The sequence below is a fragment of the Podarcis gaigeae genome (genome assembly GCF_964106915.1).
Source record: "Podarcis gaigeae genome assembly, chromosome: 16".
In the NCBI taxonomy this organism is placed as follows: Eukaryota; Metazoa; Chordata; class Lepidosauria; order Squamata; family Lacertidae; genus Podarcis; species Podarcis gaigeae.
The window spans coordinates 17,957,679-17,971,138 of NC_139693.1; the positions used below are offsets into that span (position 1 = coordinate 17,957,679).

The 13,460-nt window shown below is 47.5% G+C and overlaps 1 long non-coding RNA gene across 1 annotated transcript in view; it reads right to left on the reverse strand.

The window, feature by feature from the left end:
* Positions 1-13,460, reverse strand: part of LOC310834302 — an 81,080-nt gene that overhangs the window by 17,311 nt on the left and 50,309 nt on the right. The gene's annotated exons all lie outside the window — the stretch shown is intronic.

Genomic DNA, 13,460 nt, shown 5'->3' on the forward strand with positions numbered 1-13,460 from the left:
TTGCAAAGTTTTTTGCAGATAAAGTCGCTCAGATTCAGGAAGAGGTAGACTCCACCATGGGAGCAGGGCTGGGGCGGGAGAGTGCTAGTGTCCTGTCTAGTCAAGTTGCATGGGATCAATTCCAATCTGTTACCTCCGAAGATGTGAACAGGCTGTTTGGACGAGAGAAGAAACCAACCACCTGTCTCCTTGATCCTTGCCCATCCTGGCTTATAAAAGCTAGCCGGGAAGGGCTGGGTGATAGGCTTTGCGGGGTGTGTGTGTGTGTGTGTGTGTGTGTATGCTTCTCTCTGTGAAGGAGCCTTCCCAGATCTGCTGAAAGAGGGGGTCATTAAACTGCTTCTTAAAAAAAACATCTCTAGACCCAGCCAATATGGCCAACTATCGCCCAGTTTCAAATCTTCCATTCTTGGGCAAGGTGATTGAGTGAGTGGTTGCTGAACAACTCCAGGCACGCCAGCAAGAAGTGGAACATTTTGGATCCCTTCCAGTCAGGATTCAGGCCTCATCATGGGACTGAAACTGCCTTGGTCACGCTGGTCGATGATCTCTGGCAGGCTAGGAACAAAGGTGAGAGCTGTTTCCTAGTTCTGCTGGATCTCTCAGCGGCTTTTGATACCATCGACCATAAAATCTTTCTGGACAGTCTAGAGGGGCTGGGAGCTGGGGGCACTGTCATACAGTGGTTCTGCTCCTTCCTCCTGGGCCGTGTTCAGAAAGTGGTTGCGGCAGATGAGTGTTCAGACCCCTGGGCTCTCACTTGTGGGGTGCCTTAGGGTTCTGTCCTCTCCCCCATGCTTTTCCACATCTACATGCAGCCGCTGGGAGAGAACATCAGGGGGTTTGGGTTGGGTGTTCATCAATATGCGGATGATATCCAGCTCTACCTCTCTTTTAAATCAGAACCAGTGAAGGTGGTGAAGGTCCTGTGTGAGTGTCTGGAGGTGGTTGGAGGATGGATGGCAGCTAACAGATTGAGGCTGAATCCTGACAAGACAGAAGTACTGTTTTGGGGGGACAGGAGGCGGGCAGGTGTGGAGGATGCCCTGGTCCTGAATGGGGTAATTGTTCCCCTGAAGGACTAGGTGAGCAGCCTGGGAGTCATTTTGGACTCACAGCTGCCCATGGAGGTGAAGGTCAATTCTGTGTCCAGGGCAGCTGTTTACCAGCTCCATCTGGTACACAGGCTGAGACCCTATCTGCACCAGAGTGGTGCATGCTCTAGTTATATCTCGCTTGGATTACTGCAGTGCTCTCTATGTGGGGCTATATTTGAAGGTGACCCGGAAACTACAACTAATCCAGAATGCAGCAGCTAGACTGGTGACTGGGAGCGGCCGCCGAGACCACATAACACCGGTCTTGAAAGATCTATATTGGCTCCCAGTACGTTTCCGAGCACAATTCAAAGCGTTGGTGCTGACCTTTAAAGCCCTAAATGGCCTCGATCCAGAATACTTGAAGGAGCATCTCCAACCCCATCGTTCTGCCCGGACACTGAGGTCCAGCACCAAGGGCCTTCTGGCAATACCCTCACTGCGAAAAGCTAAGTCACAGGGAACCAGGCAGATGGCCTTCTCAGTAGTGGTACCCGCCCTGTGGAACACCCTCCCATCACATGTCAAAGAGAAGAACAACTACCAGACTTACAAGACATCTGAAGGCAGCCCTGTTTAGGGAAGCTTTTAATGTTTAACAGACCACTGTATTTTAATACTTTGTTGGAAGCCACCCAGAGTAGCTGGGGAAACCCAGCCAGATGGCCGGGGTATAAATAATAAATTATTATTATTATTATTATTATTATTATTATTATTATTATTATTTTATTACTATTTATTACCTCTTTTGTCACCACAATGTCCTGGCAAGTGCAGTGATACTGCTGTTGGCAGGAAATCAACACTGGCATGAATGTGCCATCCATGAGAACCTGGGCTCTCTGAATCATGAGGGATGTGGAGTTAACCAGGGCTATTGACTGTTTGGCTCCGAAGCGCCCTCTCCGATTGCATGGAGCCCGGAGAGCCCCGTGGTTTTCCACGGATCTGAGGGCAATGAAACAATCGTTGAGACGGCTAGAGCGCCAGTGGCGGATAACTCATTCCGAATCTGACCGGACACAGGTTAGAGCTCAACGTCGAGCCTACCAAGTGGCGATAGCGACGGCGAAGAAGACTTTCTTCACCGCCTCTATTGCATCTGCAGAAAACAGCAGCAGGAGACTCTTTCAGGTGGTTCACAATTTAGCGGAACCACCTGTAACATCGGGGCCCCGTACGGGCCACATGTTCTCCTGCAATGATTTTGCAAATTTTTTTGCAGATAAAATCGCTCAGATTCGGGAAGAAGTAGACTCCACCGTGGGAGCAGGGCCGGGGCGGGAGAGTGCTAGAGTCCTGTCTGGTCAAGTTGTGTGGGATCAATTCCAATCTGTTACCTCCGAGGATGTGGACAGGCTGCTTGGACGAGTGAAGCCAACCACCTGTCTCCTGGATCCTTGCCCATCCTGGCTTATAAAAGCTAGCCGGGAAGGACTGGGCGATGGGCTTCGTGGGGTGGTGAATGCTTCCCTCCGTGAGGGAGCCTTCCCAGACCCGCTGAAAGAGGCGGTCATTGAACCGCTTCTTAAAAAAACATCTTTAGATGCGGCCACGATGGCCAATTATTGCCCAGTCTCAAACCTTCCATTCTTGGGCAAGGTGATTGAGCGAGTGGTTGCTGAACAACTCCAGGCACGCCTGGAAGAAGCGGACCATTTGGATCCCTTCCAGTCGGGATTCAGGCCTCATCATGGGACTGAAACTGCCTTGGTCGCACTGGTTGATGATCTCCGGCGGGCTAGGGACAAAGGTGAGAGCTGTTTCCTAGTTCTGCTGGATCTCTCAGCGGCGTTTGATACCATCGACCATGACATCCTTCTGGACCGTCTTGAGGGGCTGGGAGCCGGGGGCACTGTCATACAGTGGTTCCGCTCCTTCCTCCTGGGCCGTGTTCAGAAAGTGGTGGTGGGGGATGAGTGTTCAGACCCCTGGGCTCTCACTTGTGGGGTGCCCCAGGGTTCTGTCCTCTCCCCCATGCTTTTCAACATTTACATGCAGCCGCTGGGAGAGATCATCAGGAGGTTTGGGCTGGGTGTTCATCAGTATGCAGATGATACCCAGCTCTACCTCTCTTTTAAATCAGAACCAGTGAAGGCGGTGAAGGTCCTGTGTGAGTGTCTGGAAGCGGTTGGAGGATGGATGGTGGCTAACAGATTGAGGTTGAATCCTGACAAGACAGAAGTACTGTTTTTGGGGGACAGGAGGTGGGCAGGTGTGGAGGATTCCCTGGTCCTGAATGGGGTAACTGTGCCCCTGAAGGACCAGGTGCGCAGCCTGGGAGTCATTTTGGACTCACAGCTGTCCATGGAGGCACAGGTCAAATCTGTATCCAGGGCAGCTGTTTACCAGCTCCATCTGGTACGTAGGCTGAGACCCTATCTGCCTGCAGACTGTCTCGCCAGAGTAGTACATGCTCTGGTTATCTCCCGCTTGGACTACTGCAATGCGCTCTACGTGGGGCTACCTTTGAAGGTGACCCGGAAACTACAACTAATCCAGAATGCGGCAGCTAGACTGGTGACTGGGAGCGGCCGCCGAGACCATATAACACCGGTCTTGAAAGACCTACATTGGCTCCCAGTACGTTTCCGAGCACAATTCAAAGTGTTGGTGCTGACCTTTAAAGCCCTAAACGGCCTCGGTCCAGTATACCTGAAGGAGCGTCTCCTCCCCCATCGTTCTGCCCGGACACTGAGGTCCAGCTCCGAGGGCCTTCTGGCAGTTCCCTCACTGCGAGAGGCCAAGTTACAGGGAACCAGGCAGAGGGCCTTCTCGGTAGTGGCGCCCGCCCTGTGGAATGCCCTCCCATCAGATGTCAAAGCGATAAACAACTACCTGACATTCAGAAGACATCTGAAGGCAGCCCTGCTCAGGGAAGTTTTTAATATGTGACATTTTAGTATATTTTTCATCTCTGTTGGAAGCCGCCCAGAGTGGCTGGGGAAACCCAGCCAGATGGGCGGGGTACAAATAATAAATTATTATTATTATTATTATTATTATTATTATTATTATTATTATTGAGGCCAAAGTATGAGAACGCTTTGTGAAGATGTGTTGAAGAACGTTTTAATGAGAACAATTTGTGAAGAACAATTTGTGAAGGCGTGTTGCAGGAAAAATATTTTAGATAAAAGAAGGATGCATGCCCTGATCTGATTGGCCTTCAGAGTATAGAAATCCCATGCACCTCTTCTTGGCCGAGGATGTTCTCTTGCATATGCTGGAGACTTGTATAAAAGCCACTTGGCATCGGTCAAAGGGGAGGTGCCTACCTCTGTGCTTCTGAGCTGCAGGGAAATGGCGTTTGGTGGAACTCTGTGGATGCTGCTATTCTATATGATCATTTTCATTCACTCTTTGCTGTTTGCACGGGCAGTTTATTATCATTTTACAAGGACCCACATTCCTCCAGGAATCACCCGCGGCAGAAAATTATATTTTTTATTTTTTGCATTGGAATATCTCCTTGAACTGGTAAGTTTGTTTTACATATATCACAATCAAGGGGTTGGGGTGATACTCCCCCCCCCATTAAAAAAGGCTGCAGTGTTTGGGATTTTTTAGTTTAGAGAAAGGCAAGCTGCAGGTGACATGATAGCAGTCTATAAAATTTGTGCATGTCATGGAGAAAGTGGATAGAGAAAAATGTTTCTCCCTGTCTCATGACACTAGAACTAAATGTTGGAAGATTCAGGAAAGCTATAAGAGGGGACCTGTTCGCACTGGACATTTTCAAACTATGGAAGTCTCTTTCACAGGGGGCAGTGATGCCCAGTGCTTTTTTCTATAAGAAAAAAAAATGTATAGACAACTCTCATTTTGACTCAAGAAAATCACCATGTAATAGTTCAAATCAGGAAAAATAAATACAGTAAATGGACAAAAGTACAATGATTCAGAAAATGTTTAGGGGTATGTGTACCCCTGTGTCCCCCGCCAGAAAAAAGCACTGTGAATCCAAAGGTAAATTAACGAAAGAGAGGGCTATGGATGGCTGCTAGCCAGCATGGCTATGCTCTGCCTCTACAGCTCAAGGCAGCAAAGCTTCTGTACACCAGATAGGGGAAGGGGAGAGGGCTCCTGTGCTCAGATCCTGCTGGAAGGTTTCCCACAGGCACTGTGAGAATAATCTGCTGGACGAGATGGGCCATTGGCCGGGACCAGCAGGCTCTTTTTACATTCTTATGGAGAGAGGGAGAGAAAGAGAGGGAGAGAGAGAGAGAGAGAGAGAGAGAGAGAGAGAGATTCATGCCAGCCCAAACTCCAAGAGGTGAGTGGTGAATGAAAGGATATGCAGTGGTATCTTGGTTTGCATACATATTGGTTTGCATATATTTTGGATTACAAACAAGTCAAACCTGGAAGTGCGTGTCCCGGTTTGCAACCTTTTTTTGGATTACAACCCACTTTTTTGGATTATGAAATTTTTTTTCAGGGAGGCCCCTGTGGCGAAAGCGCGCCTTGAATTACAACCTGTTTTGGTTTACAAACGGACCTTCAGAATGGATTTGGTTGTAAAGCAAGGTACCACTGTACAATGTAGTTGCCCCGCATATGAGAGGTTCATTCTACAGGCAGTGCATATATGCAAAATATGTTTTTTGAATGCAAAACTATCTAAGGCTGATCATAAATGCTGAATGTTTTGGTTTAAACAGGGAGCGTTTCTGGAAAAACTGGGCATTTGCCATAGATATGTCATCTGCAGGGCTGCGTACGATGCCATACCAACAAGGAAGGACTTAAACTTGATCAGAAAGGACCTGGTTTTTGATGGGGTGCCAGTGAGGGTGTACTGGCCCAAGACACCAGCTGCTGGGAACAGGAGAGGAATCATCTATCTTCATGGAGGCACTGGAATCCTTGGAAGCATCCGTAAGTTCTTTGAAAGAGTCTCAAAATGGTTCACTGTATTGTTTGAGGAGAATTTGGGCTGGCACATTAGTATAAAAGTCCAGAAATGCCAGCCCAAACTCCAAGAGGTGAGTGGTGAATGAAAGGATATACAGTGGTACCTTGCTTTGCATACATATTGGTTTGCATACATTTTGGATTACAAACAAGTCAAACCTGGAAGTGTGTGTCCCGGTTTGCAACCTTTTTTTGGATTACAACCCACTTTTTTAGATTATGAAAAAAAAATTGGGGAGGCCCCTGTGGTGAAAGCGCGCCTTGGTTACAACCCAAGGGACCGATTCGGATGGTCTGATTCGGATGGACCGATTCGGATGGTCCACCCCGCCACTTAATGGATCCAATTGGCTTCCAGAGAGTGGTAGGGGATGTTTTATCCCAAGTTGATGGCCTTTCAGCTGATTCCCTGGTGGCCCGCTGGAATGCGGAGTTAACCAGGGCAATTGACTGTCTGGCTCCGAAGTGCCCTCTCCGATTGCATGGAGCCCGGACAGCCCCGTGGTTTTTCCCGGAGCTGAGGGTGATGAAACAATCGTTGAGACGGCTAGAGCGCCGGTGGTGGAAAACTCATTCTGAATCAGACCGGACATGGGCTAGAGCTCAACGTCGAGCCTACCAAGTGGCAATGGCGACGGGGAAGAGGGCCTTCTTCGCTGCCTCCATTGCATCTGCAGAAAACAGCAGCAGCAGACTTTTTCAGGTGGTTCGCAATCTATCAGAACCACCTGTACCACCGGGGCCTGGTAGGGACCCCAAGATCTCCTGCAATGCTTTTGCAAAGTTTTTTGCAGTTAAAGTCGCTCAGATTCAGAGGGAGGTAGACTCCACCGTGGGAGCAGGGCCAGGGCAGAAGAGTGCTAAAGTTCTGTTTAGTCCTGTTACATGGAATCAATTCCAATCTGTTACCTCCGAGGATGTGGACAGGCTGCTTAGACAAGTGAAACCGACACCTGTCTCCCTGATCCTTGCCCATCCTGGCTGATAAAAGCGAGCCAGGAAGGGCTGGGCGATGGGCTCTGCGGGGTAGTGAATGCTTCCCTCTGTGAGGGAGCCTTCCCAGACCCGCTGAAAGAGGCGGTCATTAAACCGCTTCTTAAAAAAACATCTTTGGACCCAGCCAATATGGCCAATTATCGCCCGGTCTCAAATTTACCATTCTTGGGCAAGGTGATTGAGCGGGTGGTTGCCAAACAACTCCAAGCACGCCTGCAGGATGCGGACCATTTAGATCCCTTCCAATCAGGATTCAGGCCTCACCATGGGACTGAAACTGCCTTGGTCGCGCTTGCTGATGATCTCCAGCAGGCTAGGGACAAAGGTGAGAGCTGTTTCCTAGTTCTGCTGGATCTCTCAGCGGCCTTTGACACCATCGACCATAACATCCTTCTGGACCGTCTAGACGGGCTGGGAGCTGGGGGCACTGTTATACGGTGGTTCCACTCCTTTCCCCTGGGCTGTGTCAAGAAAGTGGTGGTGGGGGATGAATGTTCAGACCCCTAGGCTCTCACTTGTGGGATGCCTCAGGGTTCCGTCCTCTCCCCCATGCTTTTTAATATCTATATGAAGCCGCTGGGAGAGATCATCAGGGAGTTTGGCCTGGGTGTTCATCAGTATGCAGATGACACCCAGCTCTACCTCTCCTTTAAATCAGAACCAGTGAAGGCGGTGAAGGTCCTGTGTGAGTGCCTGGAGGCGGTTGGAGGATGGATGGCGGCTAACAGATTGAGGTTGAATCCTGACAAGACAGAAGTGCTGTTTTTGGGGGACAGGGGGCAGGCGGGTGTGGGGGATTCCCTGGTTCTTAATGGGGTAACTGTGCCCCTGAAGGACCAGGTGCGCAGCCTGGGAGTCATTTTGGACTCACAGCTGTCCATGGAGGCACAGGTTAATTCTGTGTCCAGGGCAGCTGTCTACCAGCTCCACCTGGTACGCAGGCTAAGACCCCACCTGCCCGCGGACTGTCTTGCCAGAGTGGTGCATGCTCTGGTTATCTCCCGCTTGGACTACTGCAACACACTCTACGTGGGGCTACCTTTGAAGGTGACCCGGAAACTGCAGTTAATCCAGAATGCGGCAGCTAGACTGGTGACTGGGAGTGGCCGCCGGGACCACATAACAGCGGTTCTGAGAGATCTGCATTGGCTCCCAGTACTTTCCAAGCACAATTCAAAGTGGTGGTGCTGACTTTAGAGCCCTAAACGGCCTCGGTCCTGTATACCTGAAGGAGCATCTCCACCCCCATCGTTCAGCCCGGACACTGAGATCCAGCGCCGAGGGCCTTCTGGCAGTTCTTTCATTACGAGAAGTAAGGTTACAGGGAACCAGGCAGAGGGCCTTCTCGGTAGTGTCGCCTGCTCTGTGGAACGCCCTCCCAGCAGATGTCAAAGCAATAAACAGCTATTTTACTTTTAAAAGACAACTGAAGGCAGCTCTCTTAAAGGGAGTTTTTAATGTCTGATGCTGTACTGTTTTTAATATTCAGTTGGACGCCGCCCAGAGTGGCTGGGGAAACCCAGCCAGATCGGCGGGGTATAAATAATAAATTATTATTATTATTATTATTATTATTATTATTATTATTATTATTATCAACCTGTTTTGGTTTACAAACGGATCTCCGGAATGGATTTGGTTGTAAAGCAAGGTACCACTGTACAATGTAGTTGCCCCACATATGAGAGGTTCATTCTGTTGGAGATAAGCAGTGTCCAGTGCACAGCGGAATGATGAAAAGTACGTGCCAACATGCTCTATATTACTTTATTTACACTTCAAAGCTGGTAATTTACAGAAAAACATTTTCCCTCTGCCGGAGCAGAGAAAGGCATCCTCTCTCCTCTAAAGCACGGAGAGAATCACACTGAACTGCAAAGAACAGTGAAAAACAGGAAACCAGTGTACGTCACATCCAGTCTCCTTTCCCGTGAGAAAACCCAACAGCACTTGACTGCGGAATGTAAACATTGTCTTGTGACAAGCACTTCGCTGCTCAGTGAAGGAAGCAGAAACCAACATCCTCCCCCTTTCTGTGAACATCACTGGGCAGCGTGTTCGTACAATATCAGTACAAACCCAACTTCTGCACATAGGTACAGTGTTGATCCCTTGATACAATCTTGGACAATACATCAGCAGGAATTTCATTACCTGGCATATAGGACACCGTTACGAGTCCCTTTTGAATACGTTCTCCAGCATGTTGCAACTTCAATTGCAAGTGCTTCGTGCTTTGCTTACAACCTTCAGAATTCAGCAAAGCCAAACATGCTTTGTTGTCCTGGTAAACCTGGATTGGACATTTGACAGGAATTTTCATGTCTTTGCACAATCGTAACAACCATTCACAATCCTTAAGTGAATAAGACAGTGCATTCAGTTCAGCTTCACAAGTACTTAAGCTAACTGTTGTTTGCTTCTTGCATGACCAATCAAATAGACCCTGATTGTACTTATAGCAAACTCCAGACGTACTTTTCCTGTCTGTAGTGTCACTTCCAAAACTTGCATCTGCAAATATCTCAAGACCACCAGACTTTTGATTGTTAAATCTCAGTCTGTAATGCATAGTGCCTTTCAAATACCGCGCTATGCGTTTCAGAGCTTTCCAATCCTTAACAGTAGGATTGTTGACTTGTCTGCTTAGCAAATTACAGCTAACAGCAATGTCTGGTCTTGAACATCTGGCAATGAAGTTTAGCTTGCCTAGCACACTTCTGTACAGTGTAGTATCAGAAAATGCTTCTCCAGTGTCATCTACCTGATAACCTGTTGTCATCGGTGTGTCCACAGGGTTAGCATCCATCAGGTTTAGTTTGCTTAACACATCAGCAATTTTACGTGACTGGTGTATTAGAATGTTACCATCTTGATCTCTCTCTATTTCCAGAGATAGGTAGTTGTTTACCTCACCAAGATCTTTCATGTCAAAGTGCTCTTTCAATTGAGCTAGGGCATTATTGTACATTGTGACATCCTTCCAAAAGAATAAAAGATCATCAACATAAAACAAACAATACAGTTTCTTTTGCCCCTCCTCTTTGACAAATACACATGGATCAGCTTTCCCTTGCTTAAAACCTAGAGAAAACAATACTTCAGTGAGTTTTGTGTGCCAACACCGTGCACTTTGTTTGAGACCATAAAGGGACTTCTTCAGAGCACAAACAAATCCCTGTTTTACCTGTACGCCATCAGGTGGAAGCATATAAAGTGATTCATCTAGAGATCCGTACAGAAAAGCTGTATTCACATCATGGTGACTAATGTGTAGATTCTCTTCTGCAGCTAGCTTGAGCATAAGCCTAATGCTCTCATACCTCACGGTGGGTGAGTAGGTCTCGTGATAGTCTTCACCTGGTACCTGTGCAAAACCTCTGGCTACCAATCTGGCTTTGTGTCTGACTATCTTGCCATTTTGATCTGTCTTCGCTTTGAAGACCCATTTGCTTCCAAGCAGTTTCATTCCTGGAACTACTGGAACAAGGTCCCATGTTTTGTTCCTTTCCAAGGAATCAAGCTCAGCCTTCATGGCATTTAACCATGGCTCAGCTTCCTTTGAATCCAAATCCTGGATTTCTTGGAAACTTGAAGGTTCAAATACCTTCTTGGAGCTTTTAACAGCTGTTACTGCTATCTTAGCAAACTCATCAGCAAATCTCTTTGGAGGTCTGCCTTTTGTTGCTCTCTGTGACCTGCGAATTAGCCTTAAGTCTTCAACACTCTCCTCTTCCTTCTTAGGAGAAAAGTGACCTATTGTGAACAACGGTTCCTCTAATTCTTGATCAGAGCTTTCAGAGGGTCGCATAGAGGCTTTCGCACTCTTGAAATCCTCTGAATCACCCGATTCAGTTTCAGACTCAGAATCAGAACCTTCATCAGTGGGTGTGGGTTGTTGTGGTTGCTTTTGATTATCCTCAGTCTCATCACTGTCATCAGGATAACATTGGAAAATTCCCACATTCTCCCCCCACTTGGCATTGTACTCAACACTTCTTGTGAGCTTAATTGCCTTAGAGTCAGTCATCATTATTCTGTAAGACCCTTTCTGATAACCTAGAAAGATACCATGCAATCCACGCTTGTCTAACTTGGAGCTTTGTGGTGAGTGAACCCACATGTCAGAACCAAAAATTTTCATGTGTTTGATGTATGGCTTCTTGCCAAACATCTTCTCATAGGGGGTACAACCAATCGCTGAAGATAACCTGCGATTATAACTGTAAGTGAAACATGAGAGAGCTTCGGCCCAATAACTCTCTGGAAGATTGGCATCATGCAGCAAGGTTTTTTAACCCTTGAAGCAATGTCTGATTTGCTCGTTCCGCAAGTCCATTCTGCCATGGCGAGCGAGGACTAGACAAATCGTGTTGAATTCCTTTCTCAGTCAGAAAAGCTTCAAACTGCTGAGAAGTGAATTCTCCCCCGCGATCACTGAAAAGAGTCTTTACCTTCTTACCATGCACATTTCCCAACCAAGCACAGAATTCCTTGAACCTAGGAAAAGCCTCTGATTTCTGCTTGAGATTGTACACATAAATATACCTGGAAAATGCATCAATGAGAACCATGAAGTACCTGTTTCCACCCAAAGAGGGCGCTAGTGGTCCAACCAAATCAGCATGAACAACCTGGTATGGTTCTGTAGCTTGCCTACTAGACACCTTACCTTTCGCAGCCATTTTTACCTTGTTTGCTGCGCATGCCTTGCACTTCATGTGGTACCTGCAGGGTTTAATAGTCATACCTTCAACCAAGGCAGGCATTTTAGATACTGCCTCAAAATGCAAATGACCAAATTTTCTATGAAAATCGTGAATACATTCTGCATGCAAACTTTTGTTAGAACCTGCAATGCAACAAGTGTCATCCTGCACAACATCATCAAAATACAAAACATACAAACGATCAACATATTCAGCATGCAATACATAATCATTTTTCTTTGTGATGATGCACCTTTTGTTCTTAAAGGAAACGTCAATTTTCCGCTCATTCAGCTGTCCAACGCTGAGCAGATTATGCTTGGCATCTGGCACATAAAGCACATCCTGTATCGATAAGTCCAAACTGTGAAGAACAACAGTTCCGTAGCCTTTACTGGGGATTGTGTGGTCATCCGCCTGGTGAATCGCACCTTCCTGCGGTGTAAAAGACACGAACAGTCGCTTATCGTTGCACATGTGATGCGTTGCAGCCGAATCAACAACGAAGAAAGATCTAGACGTCTTCTGGACCTCTGCAACCTTTGGAGTGAAGCGTGAGACCATTGCCTTGTGCTGCGTTGTCCTGGACACCGGACCTTTGCCTTTGCCTCGGCCTTTTCCACGCGATGAGCTTTCGCTGCGCTGCTCTGTCTTGGCCCTGGGATATCTGCATTCCCTCTTCATATGGCCTAGACGTCCACACGTGTAGCATTTCACTGCCTTCAAAGCTTTGGCGCCATCTGGTGGTTCCACTGCACTCTGGGATGACGTCTGTGAAGACTCCCCCTTGCCCATGCAGCTATCACCCTGGCGGTCTGCTTCATTCTGAATCATGGCAGTATCACAGGCTACTGTGAGTTGAGCATTTGGCTGATTGGCATCAAATTCCCCACTTGCATCAGCCAGCCTTCTGCAGCTAGCCATCATGACTTTGGCATTAGCCTTTAGCGTCATCTCTGCTGCTTTAAATCAGGCTGCTTCATACAAGCTGTGTCTGTGTACAGCTGCTTCAATCCATAAGCAAATTCAAAAACAGCCTCTGCTTTGTGAACCTGTGCCTTTCTGCTTAACTGCTTTGCTTATCTGCAGCTGCTTCAAACCGCATTCCAAAGGCAAGTTCAAAAGTGAAAGTTCTCTCTGCTGTCTTAAATTCATGCTGCGACACTGCTGCAGCTGCTTTACTTTCGATTTCCCCCAGCATAGGAAAAATTTATCCTTCTAGCCTTTTGCCTGTGCCACGGCAAAACCGGCTATAAAAGTTCAAAGTCCAGCCATAAAGCCATTAATTAGAAGCTGGCAGGCTGCCCGGAGCTGTAGCACATACCTCATCAAATCATCTTGACGCGCAGAGATATTGTCCGATCCGGCCCTCTGCATTCCGACCCTTTGCCGGCACTCCAATTCTTTGCTCCTTTGTTCCTTTGCCAGGAGCCCGACTTTTGGAGTCCATTCTCAAAACACTGCGTTTTCCTGGGCCCATAACCAAATGTTGGAGATAAGCAGTGTCCAGTGCACAGCGGAATGATGAAAAGTACGTGCCAACATGCTCTATATTACTTTATTTACACTTCAAAGCTGGTAATTTACAGAAAAACATTTTCCCTCTGCCGGAGCAGAGAAAGGCATCCTCTCTCCTCTAAAGCACGGAGAGAATCACACTGAACTGCAAAGAACAGTGAAAAACAGGAAACCAGTGTACGTCACATCCAGTCTCCTTTCCCGTGAGAAAACCCAACAG